At 37.4% G+C, this 22,645-nt stretch overlaps 1 long non-coding RNA gene across 1 annotated transcript in view; it reads left to right on the top strand.

The window, feature by feature from the left end:
* Positions 1 to 1,010, top strand: part of LOC146505748 (uncharacterized) — an 80,497-nt gene extending 79,487 nt beyond the window's left edge. The window contains exon 3 of the long non-coding RNA XR_014877593.1: positions 4 to 1,010. This is a non-coding gene — a long non-coding RNA (uncharacterized LOC146505748). The remainder of the gene's footprint in view (positions 1 to 3) is intronic.
* The last annotated feature ends 21,635 nt before the right edge of the window (positions 1,011 to 22,645 follow it).

The following is a 22,645-nucleotide window of genomic DNA, read 5'->3' as shown; positions in this document are numbered from 1 at the left end:
CAGACACAAGATTGCAAGATTGGAAAGCATTGACTGAGGGCCAATAATTCATGCTGGTAAAAGGTAAAGAAACAAAAGCATTTATGCAATATACCACTGATGTTTTGTGCAACATTTTCCCAGAATTTAGTATAAAAAAAAACTTAAAAGAAAAAGTGCATTGTTATGTGGTTGCATTGCTTTAAATAATCTTATTTATAATCTGGTATTCAGTAACCATTTATAGCAAATGGTGCAAAGCAACATAATTGCTTTTTAATAATAATAATATAATAATACGTATTGGCAGGGACCAACAGAAACAATTCTAAATGTATTTGGCAATACAAACATGTTTGTTCTTAAGGGTCTTCCCACGATTCAAAAATATGAATGCTATGTTAAATGGCAACCTGGGAAATTCTGTCTGCCCTTTGGGTCATAACGTGAAAAAATTGACCTATAATAATTGCATGTCTGTAATTGTATTTCTAACTTATTCTGCTAGTGGATTACTTAAATATATCAGAAAATACAAGTTTAGAATAGAATTCAACTTTATTGTCATTGCACATGCACAGGTACAGGGCAACGAAATGCAGTTTGCATCCATCCAGAAGTGCTTTAGTGATATAGATATATTACAATATTTGCACCTCAGGCATGAAATCACAGTCATTAGTGAGGATTTATATCTCACTAAAATCCTTATGAGGTCAACCCAGTTACAGATAATTTGAAGCTTATTTGTTTTTTTGTTTTTTGTTTTTGTTTTGGAGCCATCCTTTTCTTCTGTTATCTTTTGTCAACCAAAGTCAATCAAAATACCAGACATTGTCTCAATATGTTAGATTGAATTCAATTGTAGCCTCAAGGAGCCTTATATTATAACATAAAGCCCCTAAATAATACATAAGGGCACAAGATAAAGATGCTTTGCAGTCTCACAAAAAGTGTGACATCTGTGATCCAGTCACAAATTGATGCAAGTACTAGGCTGAAGAAGACACAAATGATTCCCAGATTTAGAGGTGGTCACCCACCACCCAGAGCCACCCAGCACATCAGCTGTTCTCCTTGTTACCATCTGGCAGACGTTACAGGAGTCTGTAATTTCACTTTATTGTCATTGATATTTATATTTAAAGTGCAATACTGTAATTTTCTGCTGCTCATTCCTGTGCAATATCCCATCTACCCTCCCGTCATATTTCTTTTCAAGATTTTCTTATTTAATCACTCGTGTACATATATTTATATTTATAGATACATATATATTTAGTCATCTTTTCTCTTTTACCATGTCTCTCTAATATTTTGCTCCTTACTATTTTTATATTTTTATATTTTATTTTACTTTATTATATTTTATCATATTTTCTCCTACTGTATCATGCTGCTGAGTGACTGCTGCTCGTCAAACACATTTCATTGCAATGTTGACCCTGTGCTAACTTGCATATGACAAATAAAACTGAAAACTGGTCTGGGTCACATACATCTGGAAGTACAAACTTGCAATTGTATGCCTCTTCCAACCACTAAAACTATCGTTTACGTCCATGTTGGTTCAGAGTTGTGATATAAATATAAGTGTCAACAATTTAGTCTCTAACCTAATGTGAAATGTAACTTGATTTGTCTCTTTTGTTCTGGAGTTATGCCACTTCTGTGCTTGGATCATCCTCAGCCCCCTCACACCCTTCGATGACTGAGTAGGTAAAATAGCAGAAAACAATCATTCATCGTGACAAAATGGTTTGAAAACTAAAATAATGTTATGTATATAGACACTGATGCCATATGGACTTGAACAGCCATAGTCAGTTTAGTATCACTAAACATTAAATAACAGTCATGACCTGACGGTTTACTAATGTCTGAACTTGTCTTTACTCAAACCTTATTTCCTGTCACACAGACTTTTTCTGTCTGCCTGACACAGGTGTAGCGATACATTTGAGTAACTCATTGGCATTCAGCAGGCTGGTGGAGCTGACGAGGTTTATTAAAGGGATCTGGAGCCTGATGCAGTCTCCCTTCATTAACCTCAATAGTACCTCAGACAGGTTATCTGGTAGACACACAAACACACACATGCAAATGACAGAAGAATGAGGGATGTGCAAAGACAAGGTATGGAAGAGAAACAAAAGCGATGCTGACATAAACAAATAGTGAATTTAGAGGAAGCAAACACTGAAGCACTGAAGGTAAATTGTGTATTTGAGTCAGATTGAAGCGAAACCTTCTAGAAAGAAAACAGTTAAGAATGAATGTAGCCTTTTTATGTTCATGGGCAGCTTGTGGTTCTACTGATATTTACTGCAGTCACAAAGTACCTTATTTTGGTCATTTGGCTGCAGTTTGTCCTGTGCCTACCAACTTGATTACACCATGATTAGCTGTACATGTTTTCACCATTTCGCAGCATTGACCTGAGATCTACATCGGGGTCTCATTCTCAAGTCATCCCTCATGGTTGCTTGATCAGGACTTTTTGACATGATATTTTAACACAATAGCCCCCTTTAGCATCATTTTCTTTCTCATTTCATTTGGTTAGTTCAGACTTCTAGGCAGCACTATTGAAATTCATTATTATCGGGTTGCACTAAAAGCTCCTTGAAAAGCCCTCAGTTAATTCAGAACGATCCAGCAAGAGTACTAACCGGGACTACAAAGAGAGGTGGTCTCTCTCCCTGTTAAATTGAGAAATTAATTTAAAATCCCTCTCCTGACATATAAGGTATTAAATAAACAGACTCCATCATATGTTAAAGATCTCATAGTACCCTATTATCCTAACAGAGCCTTTCAGTCCCACACTGCAGGCTTACTGGTGATTCCTATAGTTTCAAAAGTAAAATGAGAGGGAGAGCCTTCAGTTTACTGGTCCCTCTTCTATTGAACCAGCTTCCAATTTAGATATGGGAGACATACACTATCTCTACTTTTAAGATTTGGCTTAAAATTTCCCTTTTTCATTAGTAGGGATGGGTATTGATAAGATTTTCATGATTCCGATTCCATTTTCGATTCTGTTTAACGATTCGATTCTTTATCGATTCTCTTATCGATTCTTTTTAAAAAAGGAGAACACTAAGGTCGATTAGCTTAGAACTTTGTTTTATATCTTCTCTTTGAACAAGATAGAAATTTAGGAGTAACATGGCCTTACAAACCCAACAGTGAGATCTTAAGAGATCCACAGCCTACGGCTCTTCAATGGGGTGTCACAGGGTCCCCAGGAAAAAAAATTGTAAATGTAAAATAATAAAATAAATATTCTTCTGTTGCAATAACAAAGTATAACATAAATTATTCTGTAGCAACTACACAAGAATATCCAGTAATGGCCCTGCCTACAATTAAACACATTCAGTTATCAAAAATCGGGGCATCTGCTGCGGCAAATGGGTGCAAGCCTTTTACCACAAACTTAGTCACTGCTCGGTGACATTCGTCTATCCTGGTCTGAAAGGAGACGCTACCGGTAGACTGCAGCGAGAACTGCCAGCATCTGAGCCAGACTCTGTCTCTCTCATCATGGTCACCTAAATGCACAGTAATGGCAGGTTTTGTAATAAGGCAGATCGCGCTAACGTAATATGCACTGTTAGTTGATTATTTACCTGCCGCATTAACGGGAGAGGACGTGCAAACGTTACCGCTGCTGCTGGGTTGAGATTCACGAGTCCGGAGCGGAATTGAAAACACGACATTCATTTAAGGTCATCGCGTGTTTTGTGAGCAAATGCTTTTGCATATTCGTAGTGTTTCCTCCCTTAAATGAAATATCTACTTTGCAAGTATTGGAAGTTGCCCCGTTGTCATCCGTTCTCGTAAAGTATAACCAAACTTTTGAGCGTTTGAGCCTTCTTCTTCAGTTACTTTCTCACTCACTGTGTGTTTATACACCTCTCTGCATTTATTGATTACTTATTGTTAGTCTCTCGCCAAAGAGCTTGCTTATAGGGGGCCATGTGATTGGGGTTTTCTATTTTCTTTGTGTTATTGTAGGGTGTTTACTTCACAATGTAAAGCGCCTTAATGCAACTGTTTTTGTGATTTGGAGCTATATAAATAAAATTAAATTGAATAGTCAGATTAACACCTACATTATCTGCATAAATCAAATTACAGTGTATAACAAGCACTGCAGATGCTCATATTACGTCTCTGTTCTTTCCTGGTCACATACACACAGGAGGCTGTGTCTTGTTAGCTTCATTAGTCAAGTTAAGTCTGTCTCCCTTTTTTTCTTTCTGATCATACTGACACATAAATATGCTCACACTGTACAACATGCTGACAAATCAGGTCTGACACTTACTGGGTCAGCTTCTCAGGCTGTCAACAGACAGATACAAAGACACGGACAAATACACACCTGCCCACTACTGTTCATAACACACATTAATGCATACAACGGCAAAACATCAAACATATAATTCCCATCCCTTGCTGACACACATACACACATCCACCGTGTCTGCGTCCCTATGTCTCATCTTGTTAGCTTTGTTATCCAGGCTAATTGACAGTTCATTACCAGGTTGTTCTCTTCACACCGAGAGCCACTGGCAGCTCCAAGCTTTTTTTAATGGAGCTACAGGCTGCATTTTCAAACAGCATATTTTAATTCTAGTTGGCTGTTTTGCAAAAAGTCATAGTGCTACTTGAGACCCTTACCCAGACCTTTTTCTTGCGATTTTCATCCATCTGGGGAAGTTAAAAAGAAAAAAATGGAAAGACAATTCTGATAATTGCTATCATTATGTTACACAATAATGGAAACTGGATGAGTATAAACAGAAGTTTTTAGCTGTGTGTTCTAGTCTGTGCAGTTAACACTTTAAGACCTACCATAGAACCAAGTCCGCCAGAGCTGATATTATATTTTTACATGCTGTGGAGCCATTTTTGGGAGCATTTCAAGTTGCTATACATCAATACAACCATTACAGCCTAAATTATAATAATATGTCTGCATTAAGTGCACAGTAATTACATAAATTGCAAAAAAGTGCAATAAACTACAAAAAAATTGAAAATCGTTTTTCTTTTTTTAACATATATTTCTAGTTAGAGAATTTTAAGAGGCTTATCCCTCAAAACTGTAAATACAAAAAAGTTGCACAAAATAGTTTCCCACCACAGGAAATTTATTTTAAGTGTCTTCATAGTTTTATTTTTGAAATACACCAATTTTTATATACTGCAGGAAAAACAAAAATAAATATTATAATGCAAATTTGCAAAAAAAAAAGCATATGCATCAAAATAAACTATTTCCAGCAGTGCAATATGAGTCCTAAGCATCCCAGAAACGACACAGAAAGTCATAAAGTCAAAGATAACTTTTAAAAACACCAGTATATGCTTGTATAGGCCCTGGAGGTAAAAAACTACATTTCGCGTCATGACGTCACTTCCGGTTTCGGGCAGGTAATGGCGGACATGCGATAGTTCGTGCTAACGTCTATTCCAACGTAGGAAGTGTTATGAACAGCTGATCGGATCGGCAAAGCGTGTTTCTGGAATATTACGTTTTTGTTGCTGCAAGTGCTTTTTATGCAGTTTTTGCAAAGCTTTATGTGGAAGGAAACTGTGACCGAGGACAAGCTGATGGCATAAGATGTAAGTACAACTCCTCCGGTTTCATATGCAAAAAAAATTATTGCGCTAGCTCACGTGGTTGCAGAGCTACCGGGATTTAAAAATAGTTACGCAAAACGGAGCGTGCCGCTCTGACTGGTTTTAAAGGGTTAACACTGCCAGGCAAGAGTTTGGAAGTGTATGAAATATCTTCAGATCAAACTTTATTTTCTAATTATGTTACATCAACACAACATTGTGCTCGGAATAACCACTTCCTTACAGTTTTTTCTAACTTTTTGTTTGGAGCTTTAGTAGATCGGTCATGTAATAGAATCTGAGATAACGAAAAACTGAGCTTAGAGAAAACTCTACAGAAAGTTTCGACACCAGACCTGCACATAGCAATCTTTTTCAGAGCATGTGTTTAATCTAATTTTTGGCAATTTGAAGTGTTGTTTTAATTTTCAGTGACACTCTACATCTGTTTTTAATATATAAGTCTATATATAAACTTGGTAAAGGAAACTGACGCATAGATTTTGGGATCATATCCATCTCCCCATCAGTCTGTGCCTAAAAGGTTCCCTTCCTTGCCCATCGCCTGATCCTGCTCTTTCTGCCCTTCATTTCTACAACAGGTCACACCTGTCTTACAGTGGATATGTACCAGCCCCTCCACTTCCATTTGCTTTGTTAATCATTTACAAACAGAATATCAGTAATAAAAAGACAGCTTATATTTATTCATTTATTTCAAATTCCAAAATGGCAGGTTTGACAGTCATTGGATTTCACAACTTCCTGACAGCTTTTCTCTTTTTTGTTGGTATTACTTGTGTGTAAGTACTCATTGAGATGTAATTTGTCTTAAAAGTTGAAAAGTAATACCAAACTCAATACTAATGTCTGGGAGCATAAAGCTTCAAAATAATTTCAGTCTGAAACCATTGAAGCCCCACAGTGTCTGCAATGAAAATTAATGTAGTCTTTTTTCTTCTTCTTTTTTTTTTTAAGCATGTGTGCTTCAGTGCATTTTGGATCAATTACTAATGAAATTTCCATACTCAAAGGCCTTCTGGGAAAATTCAGTGGTTCCCTCTCTTTGTAAGAGTATTTCCTCCCCCATATTTTCATATCCATATTTCATATTCTAGCTTTTGCTTTTTTGAACTTATTTCTCTTCCCCTTTACCTTTTCTACCTTCTGATTATTCATATCTATCTATCTATATCTATATCTACATATATATATATATATATATATCTCTCTCTATATATATATATCTATATATATATATATATCTATATATATATATATATATATATATATATATATATATATATATATATATATATATATATATATAGATGATATATATATATATAGATGATATATATATATATATATATAGATGATATATATATATATATATATAGATGATATATATATATATATATGATAGATATATGATATAATTATATATATATATATATATATATATATATAATTATATCATATATCTATCATATATATATAATTATATCATATATCTATCATATATATATATATCATCTATATCTATATCTATATATATATCATCTATATCTATATCTATATATCTATATATCTATATATATATATATATATATATATATATATATTAGGGGTGCAACGATACTCGTATCGATATCGAACCGTTCGATACAGTGCTTTCGGTTCGGTACGCATATGTATCGAACGATACAACATTTTTAATTTATTTTATCAACTTTCCTTCTGACGATGCTGTCTGTGTTGAGCGCTCAGTGGATCTGCGCTCGACAGTGCAGCCTAGGCGGCGTAGTCGAACACAGATTCACTGAGCGCAGGGCAAGCTAGCGAGACAGAAGCTAGGCTAGTTGCAACATGGCAAATTGAACCTCCCCCACCCTCATTCAGATCTGGCGTTTGGAACTATTTTGGTTTTCATGTGATGTATGACCCTGAAGGTAAGCGAGTCATGGACAAAAGTAAAACAGTATGTTGGATGTGCCAGCAATGCTCAATTGGTGGGAACTAGTGTGTTAGCGCAGTTAGCTCGTTAATGTGTTGACGTCTTCCAGCCCCACTCATGAGGTGATCCGCGGTAGCTCGTTAATGGAGATTTGCCGTGTTGTGACGTTAATGTCATTTCAGATTAACGCTGACAGCACTAGTGGGAACACAACCAATATGACTGCACATTTACTCGGACATCATCCTAGTGCAAAGACAAGTGGAAGCAGACAAAAACAAGCAGGCATGCTACAAACGTTACCCGAGTCATTTAGACAGCCGTTAGCACATGATTCTCCTTATGGGGACCTGATATGTTTAATATGCTGCTGAGAATATAGCCCAGAAGAAGCGTATAGTATAGCTTTTATTTTGGAAAGAGACATTTCTCCATAATAAACTCTCTTTTCCAAAGATGAGTGATTCCTCAATCAGATACAGGGCTCGCAAAATCGCTAGCCCGACGTCCTGGGGCTTTTTTCCAGTCGGGCTACCAAAATCTATCTCTGCCCTGCCCGTCGGCCTATCGTAGGAAGGAAAAATATATGTCAATGCTTTTGCATTCTTTCGGAAATGTATCTGGGTAATTATGTCATTGGCATCGGCCACTGTCAATATGTGACATACTGAAATCGCGTTTGAATTTGCGCTTGTTTTTTGCTTTCACTTTGCAATCGCGTGAACTGTGTATAGAGAGCGACAGTACTGATTGGTGAGTGATGATAATTTGCGCACCAATTCCTCTGACATCGTCTTATCAATCGTTAGCTTACTATGCAAACATGACAAGTGAAATCTCCTGCAGCTTAAACATGTGAGCGGTTGATCGCGCAGAGAATCGCTGAGCGTTATGTTAGTGCGTGTGTAAAAGCAGCAGGATATATATTTTAGTTCTGCTGAGCCAAATAAGACAGGTCAGGGTGAAGAAGTGACAGCCAAAGAAAAGCTTACCACAAAACGGAAACGTTATGACAAATCAGACTATAAGGCAAAAAGAAAGAGCAGCTTTATGGTTTCATGGACAAAAGAATTTTTGTGGCTGCAATATGACGAGCTAAATAACCAGGGCTGCACATAAGTGGTCCGCAGGTGCGCATTCGCTGTCAAAATAAAAACCCGCACAAGATAAGAAGTTGCAACGCGTGTTTGCGTACTTAAGATTTTCTGGAGGAGGACAGACAGAGCTCTTAAAGATGTCGAAGAAGCTCCTTTAAGCAATTACTGTGATGTTCCTCCACCTCCAAAGAAATGTCAGAAGGAGTCCGAACCACAAAAGAAGCGCGTATTCTCGGAAAAGTGGTTGCAGGAGGTGAGCTGGCTTCAAACAAATGATGAACGCACAGAGATGTGGTGCAGAATGTGCCGTGAAAATTTAATAAATGACAAATTAATAAAAAGGCATGAACATTTTTTTTGTATCGAAAAAATATCGAACCGTGACACCAAAGTATCGAACCGAACCGAACCGTGAATTTTGTGTATCGTTGCACCCCTAATATATATATATATATGCATACATGCATACGCATACATGCATGCATACACACACACACACACACACTGAATTAGCTTGCAGGGTTGCTCCATCAATGTCTTTTATTTTACAGAAGTGATTCAATGTTGTATGCTTGTCCACACAATGAAAACCAAAAAAAAGTAGTTCTGCAGTAGCTGTAGCTCAGGACGTAACACAGGTCATCTACTAATTGAAAGGTTGGTGGTTTAATCCCTGGCTACGTTAGCCTGCATGCCAAATATCCTTGAGGAAGATCCGATGAATGAGAGTGTTAGACACAAAGCATCTCATGGAAAAAAAAAAATACATAGAAAAAAGTGCTTTTGTGAATGGTTGGAAAAGGCATGCTGTATAAAGTGCTGAGGCACAGTAGAAAAGTGCTGTGTGACCAAATATTTGTACTGATAAAGATAATAATTATCTTGTTTTCCTTTACAGCAGCCGTGACTAATGAATTATTGTGCGAGAACACAAACAAAGAGATAAATGCTCCTATGTTAATGTTCTTGCTCATATATTTATGTCATACAGGAGACACAAAGAGCAACAAAGTAATTACACATATATACCTTTACATACAATACACTGACGCGGACAGCAAAACCTTACTGGTACAACACACACACAAATCCAAACCTTAATTAAGTATAACAAGTATGTCTGTGTTTGCAAAGTAGTTTTCTTGTCAGACAAAACAGCTGAGCTGATGTTATTGCTGTTGTAATTACACTTGAGCTCACAGGGAGCCGCTGGTTAAACTCTTACAAGCTGAGAGTGAAAGCTGAGGGGAAACACAGACGTCAGAACAACAAGAAACTGTCACACCGCAATGTTGTCACCAAGAGAAGCACAGAGAACGTGTGTTGGGGGAAATCACAGTCGTCACAATGCATCATTATTAAACCAAGCCATTGAAAAAAAATACAATGCAGCACAGAATCGTCAGTGATATACCAGGCAGCATTTTTTTTTAGTGGTACAGCTATTTAAGCATGTGTGAACGGAATCTGGATGGAAAATGGATTCTCCCAAAAATCTGCATGGTTTTGCGTGTCTCCATGAAAACATGTAATCATAGAGGAGAAGATCATGAAATTAAAACTAAACATTTCAGTCCACTATTGTCTCATTTTTTCATTTTACACATGAATGAATGAATGAATGAATAAGCAGGCTTTTGCTTAGCTTTCTAGGATGTGCAGAGGATCACACAGCTTGGGAATCATCCCTTAATTAATCTTATTAATCTTAACGATCCTTTTCTTTCTTTTACCCTATACTTGCATTGCTGTGGGGGAAAAAGCTTTTGCCAGTTGCTGATATTCAACTATATTAACTGCATTGCAAGGGAGCTACATGTTAGTGTTACTGTCATTGCAGTGACCTTGCAATTGAGATTGGAAGGTGTAGAACCACAGCTACTTGTATGTCCTCAGCCAATCTATATATGTAATTAAGGATTGCAGCAGGTGATTACCTGTCTGTGATCAATAACACACCCACACGTTTCCTTTCTATTTCAGGCGTATGAAACACAAACATAGAGACAAATACATACTGTAGCAGTCAGTCCTTCAACTGGACCACGATTACTATACATGGCTGTATTGATGGATCCATCTATAAAATATCACGGTAACCTCAACAGTTTTGCATTATGTAACCAGATCACTTGTGTCTCCTACAAGCTGTTACGTCACACATGATCAGCTTTAACAATTAACAAAGGGGATCCTAAAAAGGAACCCGGCCGAGCGTGACAACCTTCGTCATGTTCCATTTTATTTAATAAATACGTTGTTTATTTTCCCCCAAGGGCTACTGGCTCAGACCAACACTCATTAAAGCTTCTTCATGCAGGATGTCAATTATTAATTCTCTCATTTATGACCATCTATTAGAATGCACGGCTCATAGCACACAGGAGGGACTGTGGCAGGTTTTGTGAATACATTTCACAGAACAAACGGTTTTCAATAAAAGGGACTTTTGGCCTTTGAAAAAGCCTTTCATAACACCGTCCATCTTGTAGAGTGCTGTTGAAAAATAAGCTGGGATGTAAGATGGCTCCGTTTGAATTGATGGTAACCTACTGCAAAAGAAATAAACACGGAAATAGAAGGGGGGGGGGGGGGTCATGGATTACATAAAGAAGATGTCTTGCTCTTTTGGCATCCCAACAAATTGGAACAAGCAATATTTATACATAATAATACAAATGATACTAATAAGAAGTCGTATACATAAATACTGTATGTAAAAGGTAAAGTTTTTGAACTTCATATATTGGCTGCATTTCATTATATTTCTCTTAATAATACAAGCAAACTATCTCCCCAGGGTACAAACTAGTGGTGCATGTGCACAACACAAACAAATTAAACAAATGAAAGATAATAACTGGGGTTTCTTTGCATCTGGTATCATGTTTTTTTCTCAATGGGAGCCTCTCAGTCTAAGGAAAGAAAACTTCCAGAGTGGACGAGGTTTCACCAATTACTTCACAGCCTTTAACTGTGCAAACATTTTAGCATCACTGTGTCATCACCAGAATCAAAATTGAGCAAAACAAACAAAAAAAAGGGCATCAAAACATACTTAATCCAAACCAGAAGTAAAATTGTTTTTGGATAATTAGTTGAACAGCGTTTTGAACATATGGAATATTAAATTCAGTGGTAGGAGCTATCAAAGTTAGTATCCACAGACCACAGAGTCCCCTTTCATTCTGTGAAAGTTCAAAGTGTGTCTCAATTTCAAGATAATATTTCACAGTTATCGCACTTTTTAAAGTACATGGATTTCTTATGGGTTACTTCTGACCCCTATTTAACCCCCATAAATCCCTGTTGAATGCGACAATGGTGTCAGACTTATGAATAAGCACCCAAAACCTTGTAATGTTCAGCAATTCTGAGGTACTGGCTTGTGTTCATTGACTAAATTCCTAATAAGAGAAAGCACTCAGAGCAGTGTAGCCATGGTGAAGATTAGACAGTTTGAGGCTGATATTATTCTTGTCCACAGCAGTACATTGCTTAAATTTGATGCCAGTTCTACTGTCGGGTTTCCCAAAACATCTACTATAGGTAGTTTCTAAAAAATGATGGATGCAGCCACGTGACTTTTGGGAAATTAGTTTCCGTTGTGAAACTTGGATTTCAGCAGTTTCACCAACACCACTGATTAAAAAGGATACACATTTTCCAGGGTAGTCAAAGATACCATCACAGTTTCTGGCTATAAGACGTACTGTAAGGTGTGCTGTGTACAAGATAGGCAAATAGGCTCGACCCAGTCAAAAGCCTCTCATTGCAACTTAAATGAATGAAGATAATGGCGCAAACAAGAAGGTGCTTGTTAATCCGTCCAAATAATCTCTTATGTAGGGAATAAGAAAACAGCCCTGAGTGTGCACCGGGCCTCTGCTAGCTCTGACCCACTCAAGCTGCTCTCGATAGAAAGGTGCTGAAAGATATGAAATAATAAGGATTGGTTGGTTGGTTAGCTAGATCTGAAACACATGGAATAAAGAATAATGAGAGATAAAGTGTAAAAAAGAGAAACTGAAAATAAACCGGAAGGAAGAGGCTAACAAGATAATATTGCAATCCAAGGGAGATACATACAGACCAGTACTGAGGCTGCTTTAAATTGGTGGGGGATTGTGGGGTCTGGAGAAATCCAATTAGCAGACTATCATTTCCAACGAGAGGATTCTTCAATAATGCAGACCTGGTCAGCTGTGGTCAAATAAACCAGCCCTCGGTTTGCACCACTGATGATTACATTTCACAATAAACCACTGATCCTGAAACCACTGCAATCCATTCTCCAAATGGCTACAAGTGCAAAGAACAGCAGTTTACAGCACTCTTGGAAAGAGAAGACATGGTTAACTTTTTTCCCCTCTTCTCATCTTTCTCCTTTTGCCCCAATCAAATATTCATTTCATCCTTCTTTATCCTTTTTTATTTTCTCCATCTCCTTTTTACCTTCTTTTTCACCCTCTCTCTGTAATAGCAAAACTGAGTGGAGGAGATGAAACAGCCATTAAAATATCCATTAAGAACAAATGACAGGCCAAACAATAAACTGCTCAGTGCTGATGTATTCAGCCAGCGTCTTGCACTTATCTACCTCAGAGAAAGCTGGCATTTGGTCATTATTATTCATTTGTTAGTTATATTTAATTAAAAAAAATCTTTACCTGTTTAGAATACATACACCCTTCCTTTCAGATTTCATTTAAACAATACATTAAAGTGATTTCATAACTTTTAAAGCACTATATCTCTGTTTGGTGTAATGATGTTGCAAATAATGGCAGAAAAACAGTCATCAACATGCCTTTTAGTCACCTATTTTAACTATGTATTGACTATTTGATCATAGTATATGGCCATACACCTGCAAGAAATACTCATGCAAATAAGTTCACGCATGTACTCTCAATTTTGGGAGCTGAAAGACTTAGTAGTGTGTTGTAATATAAACACTTGCCACAGCCACGCAAATATCCTGGGACAGTCAGCTGGCTCTGAAAGCAGCTCTCTTGGCATCAATCATATTTATCCTTAACAGCTTGACTGATTCTTGCCAGTGTGTCTTTTCTATCTGTGTGTGTGTGTGACTGATTTCAGCCTTTATTTAATTTCATTTTTTTTATATACAATGTGTTACGAAAGCAGTTTCACACGGTTCATAGATTCCTCAGGCCTCCAGAAAGAACACCGGGACTCAGTAGTCAATTCACAACACTTTTATTAATCGACACTCATTGATTACACCTTCTAGAAGGGAGATGTACAGGACTCCGGAGTTCCTCTGCAGATCTCAACTCCTTTGTCTGTTACACACAGTTTTGTATATGTGACCCCCCTTCTAAGCCCTCTGCGAGGTGCCATAAAACTAAGCACTATGTTTACATGTTTGTGTGTGTGCGAGCACGTGAGTGCCTGCGTGTGTGCATTCCTGTGTGTGAGTGCATGTGTATATATGTGTATGTACCTCTGCGTACGTGACTTCCTAAAGGTCCATCTCCCTTCCAGAGCACCCTGGGGAATTTCTACTCAACATTAACCCTTTAGGACCTACCATAGAACCAAGTCCGCCAGAGCTTATATTATATTTTTACATGCTGTGGAGCCATTTTTGGGAGCATTTCAAGTTGATATACATCAATACAACCATTATAGCCCAAATTTTAATAATATGTATGCATTAAGTGCATAGTAATTACATAAATTGCAAAAAAGTGCAAAAAACTACAAATAATTGAAAATCGTTTTTGTTTTTTTAACATATATTTCTAGTTAGAGAAATTTAAGAGGCTTATCCCTCAAAACTGTAAATACAAAAAGTTGCACAAAATAGTTTCCCACCACAGGAAATTTATTTTGAGTGTCTTCATAGTTTTATTTTTGAAATACACCAATTTTTATACACTGCAGGAAAAACGAAAATAAATATTATAGTGCAAATTTGCAAAATAACAGCATATGCATCAAAATAAACTATTTCCAGCAGTGCAATATGAGTCCTAAGCATCCCAGAAATGACACAGAAAGTCATAAAGTCAAACATAACTTTTAAAAACACCAGTATAGGCTCACAAGGCCCTGATAGTAAAAAACTACATTTCCGCAAAATGACGTCACTTCCGGTTTCGGGCAGGACATGGCGGACATGCGATAGTTCACGCTGATGGACGTAGGAAGTGTTACAAACAGCTGATCGGATCGGCAAAGCGTGTTTCTGGAATATTATGTTTTTGTTGCTGCAAGTGTTTTTTATGCAGTTTTTGCAAAGCTATATGTGGAAGGAAACTGTGACCGAGGACAAGCTGATGGCATAAGATGTAAGTAGAACTCCTCAGGTTTCATATGCAAAAAAAATTATTGCGCTAGCTTACGTGGTTGCAGTGCTACCGGGGTTTAAAAATAGTTATGCAAAACTGAGCGTGCCCGCTCCGACCGGCTTTAAAGGGTTAACTCCTTTTTGTCTTACTTTCACAGTTCAAGTGGGGGAGGGTCTCCTAAAAATCTACTCCTAAGTTTATGACACACTCAGGCGTTAATTACATCCAGGGCAGTGTCAGTGTCTCTACAATAATTCTACATCCTATCTAACACATTTCTAAACTCTCAAATAAGCTAAACATTTCTTCAAATGTAATACATGTTATTACTTGAAAATGTAAGACTGGAAATAGCACCAGCTGATTCATGTCCTAGTTTACACATTCTCATGTGGGCAAGTGCATTTCCAGCCTGCACCACCATTACAAGGGTGACACAATTTATTAATTTATTTATTATTTTTCAAGCAATGTTTACAGCTTTTCAGCGTTCAATCAAATGTAGTCCCTTGAGATAATTTTGAGATGCTACAATGTGATGACGCAATAATGAATAAAGATATCTAAAATAGGTTGCTCACTTTCTCAAAATCTGTAATAATCAATGGGAATGTCACACTTTTGTTGATTACAGTCTTAAAAAAGGCACCTGTAACAGATGCTGGGAGATGTATACACCTCCTACCATTCAATAAATCCATCCATCTTTTTCTGGATTTATTGATTGTTGCAATCTTGGTTTTTACTGTCATTCCCACTCAACGTTTACTATTAGTTTTACTTGGTCCCACTTTTCTCCATTTAGTATTTTCAGCTTCTCTCTTGTTTCTGCCCCCTGTCTTCTGTAACTTTAGATTTTCTGTTTACAACTCTTTTCACCACCACCCGCCTCTCCTCTGTCAGTAACTCCCCACCAACCTTTTCTATCATTTTTTGCAAAATTGCCTGTTCCAAGATTCTCAATATGTCAAAAGGAGCCAATTCAAAAATCAAAACGTTCCACTCAGAGAACATTGCAGTCGGTCTTTGACTTGTTTGTGTGTCCAAATAACCTCTTATGTAGGGAATAAGACAACAGCCCTAAGTGTGCACTGGGCCTCTGCTATCTCTGACTCACCCTCAAGCTGCTGTTGATAGAAAGTTTTCTTGTTTTCATTTGTGATTCACAAGTCCCCTGAAAGTCAATTGTATTCATAGAACAAACTCTGTTTGTCGCAAAGTGATTCAGAGACAGAGAAGCAGATAAGACTGGCATTAATAAAACAAGTGATAGAATAGCTACATCACAAGCTCGGGGAAAGGACTTGCTTTTAATTCTTTTTATACTTTAATTGCATTGCTTTAGGCGATTTCCCGAAAATCAGCCTTTTTACATTATTTATACAGAGAATGTTGCAGAACTACAGATTTTTTTAGAAAAAACCCTGAAAAAAAGACTTCTTAAAAAAGATATATTACTTATTATATGTTTTATTAATGAGTATACTTATTAGCTCACCTATTAGCATTTTTATCACTTGTAATTGCTCTACAGCAAATGCCATTGGTCTGAAAGAGATTAATTTCTGTGGTGAATCCATTTTTAGTCATGTCATATTCAATCATGAAAAACGGACCACTGAATTACAGATTAGTTCCCTTATAAACCACTTCAAATATATTCCTGATAGCGTCTGTCCGTATAAGCAGCCACACGATTTACAGATTGGTAAACTAATTGATTTTTCACATCAAATCCAATTTGGATAGCCTCAGGCTACCAGTAATAACTTCAATCTGACACCATCATTATTTTTAACTTGAAGAGATCCAGTGTATCTCTTTTATTTCAGAGAAAATTATGTACGAGTTATGAAACAACACATGCTTTAAACAATGTTCATCTTCTGGATAATCTGAGACTGAGGAAGCATAAACGCATTTGTCATTGTTCAAACAGTTCTGTTTGCAGCTGATAAATAGCTCCTGTGGCTGGATGTTTTTTTAAACAGTCAGGAGCAAACATTAAAGTCGAATGCTGATGTTTTCAAGAATAAAAGCTAAAGTAAACGTCAAGTCAGATGATATATAGTTGACTATGGTTGCCTATCAGCAGTAAATATTGTTTTCCTTTTGTCATTGTTCTGATCTTTCCCTCAGATTAGATTTGGGATTTAGATTTGCAGCGACAGGACTTGGGCACATTGGGTCAACAATGACCTTTCTATATACCAAAGTTTTCCGGAGTTAAATGTGATGCCATCTGTCCAACACCTAAAGCTTGGACAAAATTGGGCCATTTAACAGAATGATGATCCCAAGTACATGTTTTAGGGTATTGCTGCTGAAGATGGCTCTATAAGCTCTACAATACCTATACCTAGTTACCTAGAATGTCTAGTTTTTCTGCTGTTTTTGTATTTTAATATGTTTTGTTTTTCTTTTTAAGAAAACGGAGACTCTTATATGACATGTTGTTGTATTTTCCTTTTAAAGACATTTAAAGACCTGGTAAGGACAATTTAAGACATATCTTTTGTCCTGATATGTAAACCTTCTCATTAACAGAGGCTGTGCTTTCTTTTTACTATGACTTTATATTAAATAACTGAGTAAATTAATAAATAAATAAAAAGAGAGAAGTACAAAAAATTGTATGTGACCAGCCATTAAAACTGTTTTTATTAATGAATGCTCAAATCATCTGGAACTCTGTTAGCCTGTCATGCCATTTGCTTTAGGGGTGCCATGACAACAAAATAACTAAGATAAGCAATGTCATTGCTACCCATTGTGACCTTTGCCATTGTGGGAAGGAAGGGGGAAGAAGACTGATACTGACAGAACATATGAGAAAGAGAGCTTGTGAATATGGGTACGGGAAAATGAAAGCAAGCAGGGGATGCTGGAAGAGAGAGTGGAATGAAGTGAAAACACTGAGAAAGATGCCAGCATAGAGACAAGAAGGAGATCAAGGGAAGAAAAGTGTAATGAAGATGTTGGCCACCGGAGAGAGAGAGGAAAAGGGTGATGAATATACATCTAGATAATACTGTAATAACCTCCCTGGGGAAATTAAAAATTATGGTACAATCATTTATATGTTACATTTGTGTCACTGCTGCAAGAGCATGTCATCAGCCAACCCAGTGTCATTAAAACACACTGGCTCCCTTTACACCAGTCATTAACATGTGCATTATATTTGCATTATGTCCAAATGAATTGTAGCTGGACCCTTCTTCAACTTTGCCTCCTTTAAAATATGTTTATATTTTGCTTATTTAGTTGCTTTTTCATAATATTTTCACGTGTAAATACATTTTTTCTGACTTTGTACAATTCCACAACTCTATAAGCTGATGCAGCATCTATAGTGCTGTATTGGTCACTAGCAGACAGTCCAAGCTCTGTAACCATGTAAAAAAACAACACAATCTGCAAATCCATATTTTATTCACAATAGAACAGAGGAAATATATGAATATATATATTAAATATATTTAAACTGAGAAAATGTACAATTTTAAGAAGAAATTGTATATTATATTGAATTTGATGACAGCAGCAAGTCTCAGAAAAGTTGGCCATGTTTAGCACTGTGTGTAGCATCGCCTCTATAAACACAGGTGAACTGAGCAGAGTGGTTATTGGGAAGGGAATATTTTCCCATTTTTGTCTGATATGGGATTCTAGCTGCACAATGGCACTGGGTCTCCTTTGTCATATTTTTCATTTCATGATGCTCTTAATGTTTTCAGTTGGTGAAAGGCTGGACTGCAGGTAGGCCAGCTGAGCACTCAGACTTCTCTACTGCAAAGCCATGCTGTTGTTTTAGATGTGATGTAGTATTCTCTCGCTTAAATATGCAAAAAGATTTCTGGAAGGGAACATATGTTGCTTTGAAACCTTTAGGTACCTATTAATGTTTATGGTGCCTTTCAAGGTCTGCAAGCTGCTGGTTCCATAGGTACTAATGACCCCCATTACATCCAAGATAACAAGCTTGATGGTCGCTCTGATCTTCAGCCATGAAGACACGGTGTTCATGTTTTCCATAAGATTTTAAATTTCAGTTCATCGTTTGCCTTGGTCCATTTTAAATGAGCTCTGGCTCAGTAATTATGGTAGAATTTCTGGATCATGTTTCCATATGGCTTCTTCCTCACAAGATTGAGCTTTAACCTGCATTTGTGGCGCCCCAGCAAACTTTGTTCACAGACAGTGATTTCTAGAATTGTTCCAGACTCCATACAGGTATTTCCATGACACAGCCATGCCTGTTTTTAATGCAGCGCCTCTGGTAGCTCAGAAATCCTGGGCATTAATTCTCAGTCTGGTCACTTGTGCAACAAGATTTTTCATGGATTCTTGGACTCTTTTGATGATATTATGTACTGCAGACGATGTGATATTCTCTTTGCAATTTTGCATTGAAGATGATTTTTTTCTGAAATTGTTCCACAGTTGATAGACACAGTATTTGCAGACTGGTGAACATTTACCCAACTTTACCTCTGAGAAAGTTGAGTAAATGGGACTGACTAACTTTGCATCGTCGGCAGTTATTTAACCTTTCATTGCTCTCTGGCTGATTTGTCGTTGATTAAATATCCTAAAACTGATTGCATCTCATTCTGGCCAACAATCTGAGTGTAAAAACAGAACAAAAAAAAAGAAACCTGACTATCTCTTTTTAGTGTGATCTTTCACTCCTGAAAGTGTGGGATTCATTTGTTTTCACCTGAAAATAGCAGTAAGCTTCACAGCTAGTAAAAAGACAAAATTACTGCCTGCATTTTCTAAACTGTGTTGATCATTCTTAAATTAACTGGAAGCCAAGTTTCTTTCTTAGTGCGTGTGTAATTTCTGGCACAATATCTGACACTTTACCTCAACTGACAGTAAATTATTTAAAAAATCATGAAGGAATCTGCATTGCCAATGCACACAAATCTGTATGTAATTGAAGGCATGGCTGGACTGGGACAAAAAATCGGCCCGGGCATTTTGACTAGAGACTGGCCCACCAAAAATGTGACGTCATTCAGGGGTAAAACCGCAAAGAATTCTGGGAACTTGTGGCAAGAGGTACTAGCGAACGCAGGCTTTCAATTGAACTCAGTTACACAGTGATAAAAAGAAACACAAAAAATGGCAAGAAGCTGTTGTATTATTAACTGCAATAGCCGGCAGCCGCCTCGGGTCTCTCCTCCTCTTGCCTCCCCTTTCCCTTATCCACCTGCTGGCCTCCACCACTTGCTGATGTTGCTAAATCTGTGGAAGCGATGCCATAGCTACCACCAAACAATTCAGTTATTTTTACACATTTGGCAGCGTCTGCCTGAAGGGCTTGTTTCTTTTTGGCCCTAATTTTTTCTGCACCTCCTTTCCTTTTTTTTGTTCTCCATTTTCTTTAGTTCGTCTATAAGATTGGTAAACAAGGGGGCGGGTGCATCCGACCTCCTCGGCTGTAATTGGTCCAGCCCAGAGTCGATCATGACCAATTGGCCAATCCAACACCTTTCATTATTTATACCCTTCCAAAAAAAAATAAAAAATCGATCAGCCCATAAAAACAAAATATCGCCAGCGGCCCACCGGGCAAATGCCCGGTATGCCCGATGGCCAGTCCAGCTATGATTGAAGGCATGGCTGTGAAATATGCGCCAAACAAAATTTTGAACATATGTACTTTCTGAGGTTGAGTTACACTTTAGTCTTTTCCCTCTAACTCACTACACGACTTATTGCAATGTGATCCATGAATGTTAACACAGGTAGAAGGATGTCAGTCGATGTGTAATCTGATGTGAAAATATACTATCACAAAGAAAACTGAGACAGTAACTGCAGTCACTCATACCTGACTGCTTCCTGTTATCAGCATCAAGCATTTTTGTATGATTTGAAAATAGAAATTGTACCTGTCACTTTCCATAAATAGATCAGAAAGCCTCTTTTTCTTGCATTTAAAAAGCTGACTGAAGTGTGCTTCATCTGTCTGCCATCTTTTGTCGGACTCTTTTTGTCTCACCCAAGTCACTTAAGCTTAAGCAACTGGTTTGGGCATCCAGTACATACATTTCATTAGCCTTGATGGTGAACTCATGATACTGAGCCAGGTTCATTACCCATCAGTCCTTTCTGCCTTCCAGATGCTTATCGGACATCAGCACAAATCTTTGCAAAACTATCCTTAACCTTGACGGTCTCCTTACCGTGAACAGGTAATGGATACACAGGCAGGTGAATGCACTGCAAGTCAGTTCATATTGGTTTCACACACGCACAGGAAAACACACACCTCAGAGTCTTTTAATGTGGCAGACAAAGGAAATGCCAATTGATTGCTGGCAAGGCCAGACATAAGAAAAGCACTAGTCAGGAAATAATGCCTCCCCGCGCGCCCTGGTCGGCTGCTCACAGGGTGAGCTAAACGCTGATCGAGGCGTGAATACCTTGTGATTAGAAAGCCCTGATGACATAGGAAATGTTCAGAGACATTCTGCTGGCAGTTAGCAGCTCGTAGGCCAGGAGGTTCATTTATCACAGACTCTTACCAGGGTCTCTCAGTATTCTCAGGGCCCGCAATAAAACTTGATGTTATGGAGCCAAGTCTGATGTGCCAGATTGGCACAGCGTAGGTTTTTAAGTCTGCCAACACAGATACGGACACAGGCACCGGAGTAAAAACACTGGCTGTAATGTTTGTTCCAGCTGTGAGCTGGAGAGAGAAACCCAGCAGGTAGTAAAGTCTCAATCGCTGTTGGGGGAGCATCAGATTTTTAATATTAGGATTTCACCTCTTTATTTAATTCTTATGCTTGAAATTTGAGAGTTGTAGTAGGAAGTGGATCAGTCAGAGATCTCAGGAGGAAGGTAAGAAAGAAGAAAATTTCTTTATAGAAAAATAATTACACCAAATTTCTGTTTTGTTTCATATGTATTCACGGTATTTTATTTTTACACATGCTTGTCAGTCTTTGCTGTGTCTTTTCAAAAGATTTGAGTGTGACCATGATTGTATGCTTTGACTAGTTTGTCATATGTTGCAATTTAAATTTTTTCATGACAACATAAGTGTATATATTGCAACGGGAACATAAGGACAACACTGTCAAAACAGAACTGAGAATAAAACATATCTCATGGTTTGAATAGTCTAAAAATAGAATGACAAAGCTTACATATTTTTGTTATTGAAAACCTAACCTTCACCTTTTTGTCTTGTGCAGTACTTTAACATGTTTCTAGATTATCCACGCCCATTGTTCATATCGTGTTCTTTGAGCTATACATTACACACCTGTCAGAGTGCGGAGACTGAATTGCATTTAACTTTGACATCTAAAGTCTTCCTCTGTCTTTTTATAACCCTGAGCACTCTCTTTCCCTCACTTCACTGCACCTTCAGCAGAAGAGCAGCTTCATCATTACAAAATTGCTATGCTAAATGTTCAGCCTCAGAAATAAGAGCAAAGCACACCTATAAAGTCTTAACTTTGTTATATTATGTTATAAAAGAAGTCCATTCAGTACATATATCCAAAGGTTTGTAACATAAAGAAAACATTTCTTAGCCAGAGCCCTTTTTCTATTGCATAAGGATGAAATACTGCATTAAATAGAAAAATGATGTAAATCGTTTTAAATGAGTCAAGCTCTTAGCA

This window comes from Neolamprologus multifasciatus, chromosome 13 (genome assembly GCF_963576455.1).
Source record: "Neolamprologus multifasciatus chromosome 13, fNeoMul1.2, whole genome shotgun sequence".
Lineage (NCBI taxonomy): Eukaryota > Metazoa > Chordata > Actinopteri > Cichliformes > Cichlidae > Neolamprologus > Neolamprologus multifasciatus.
Note: the sequence above shows the minus strand (reverse complement) of the source record. Positions and strands in the feature narration are given on the sequence as shown.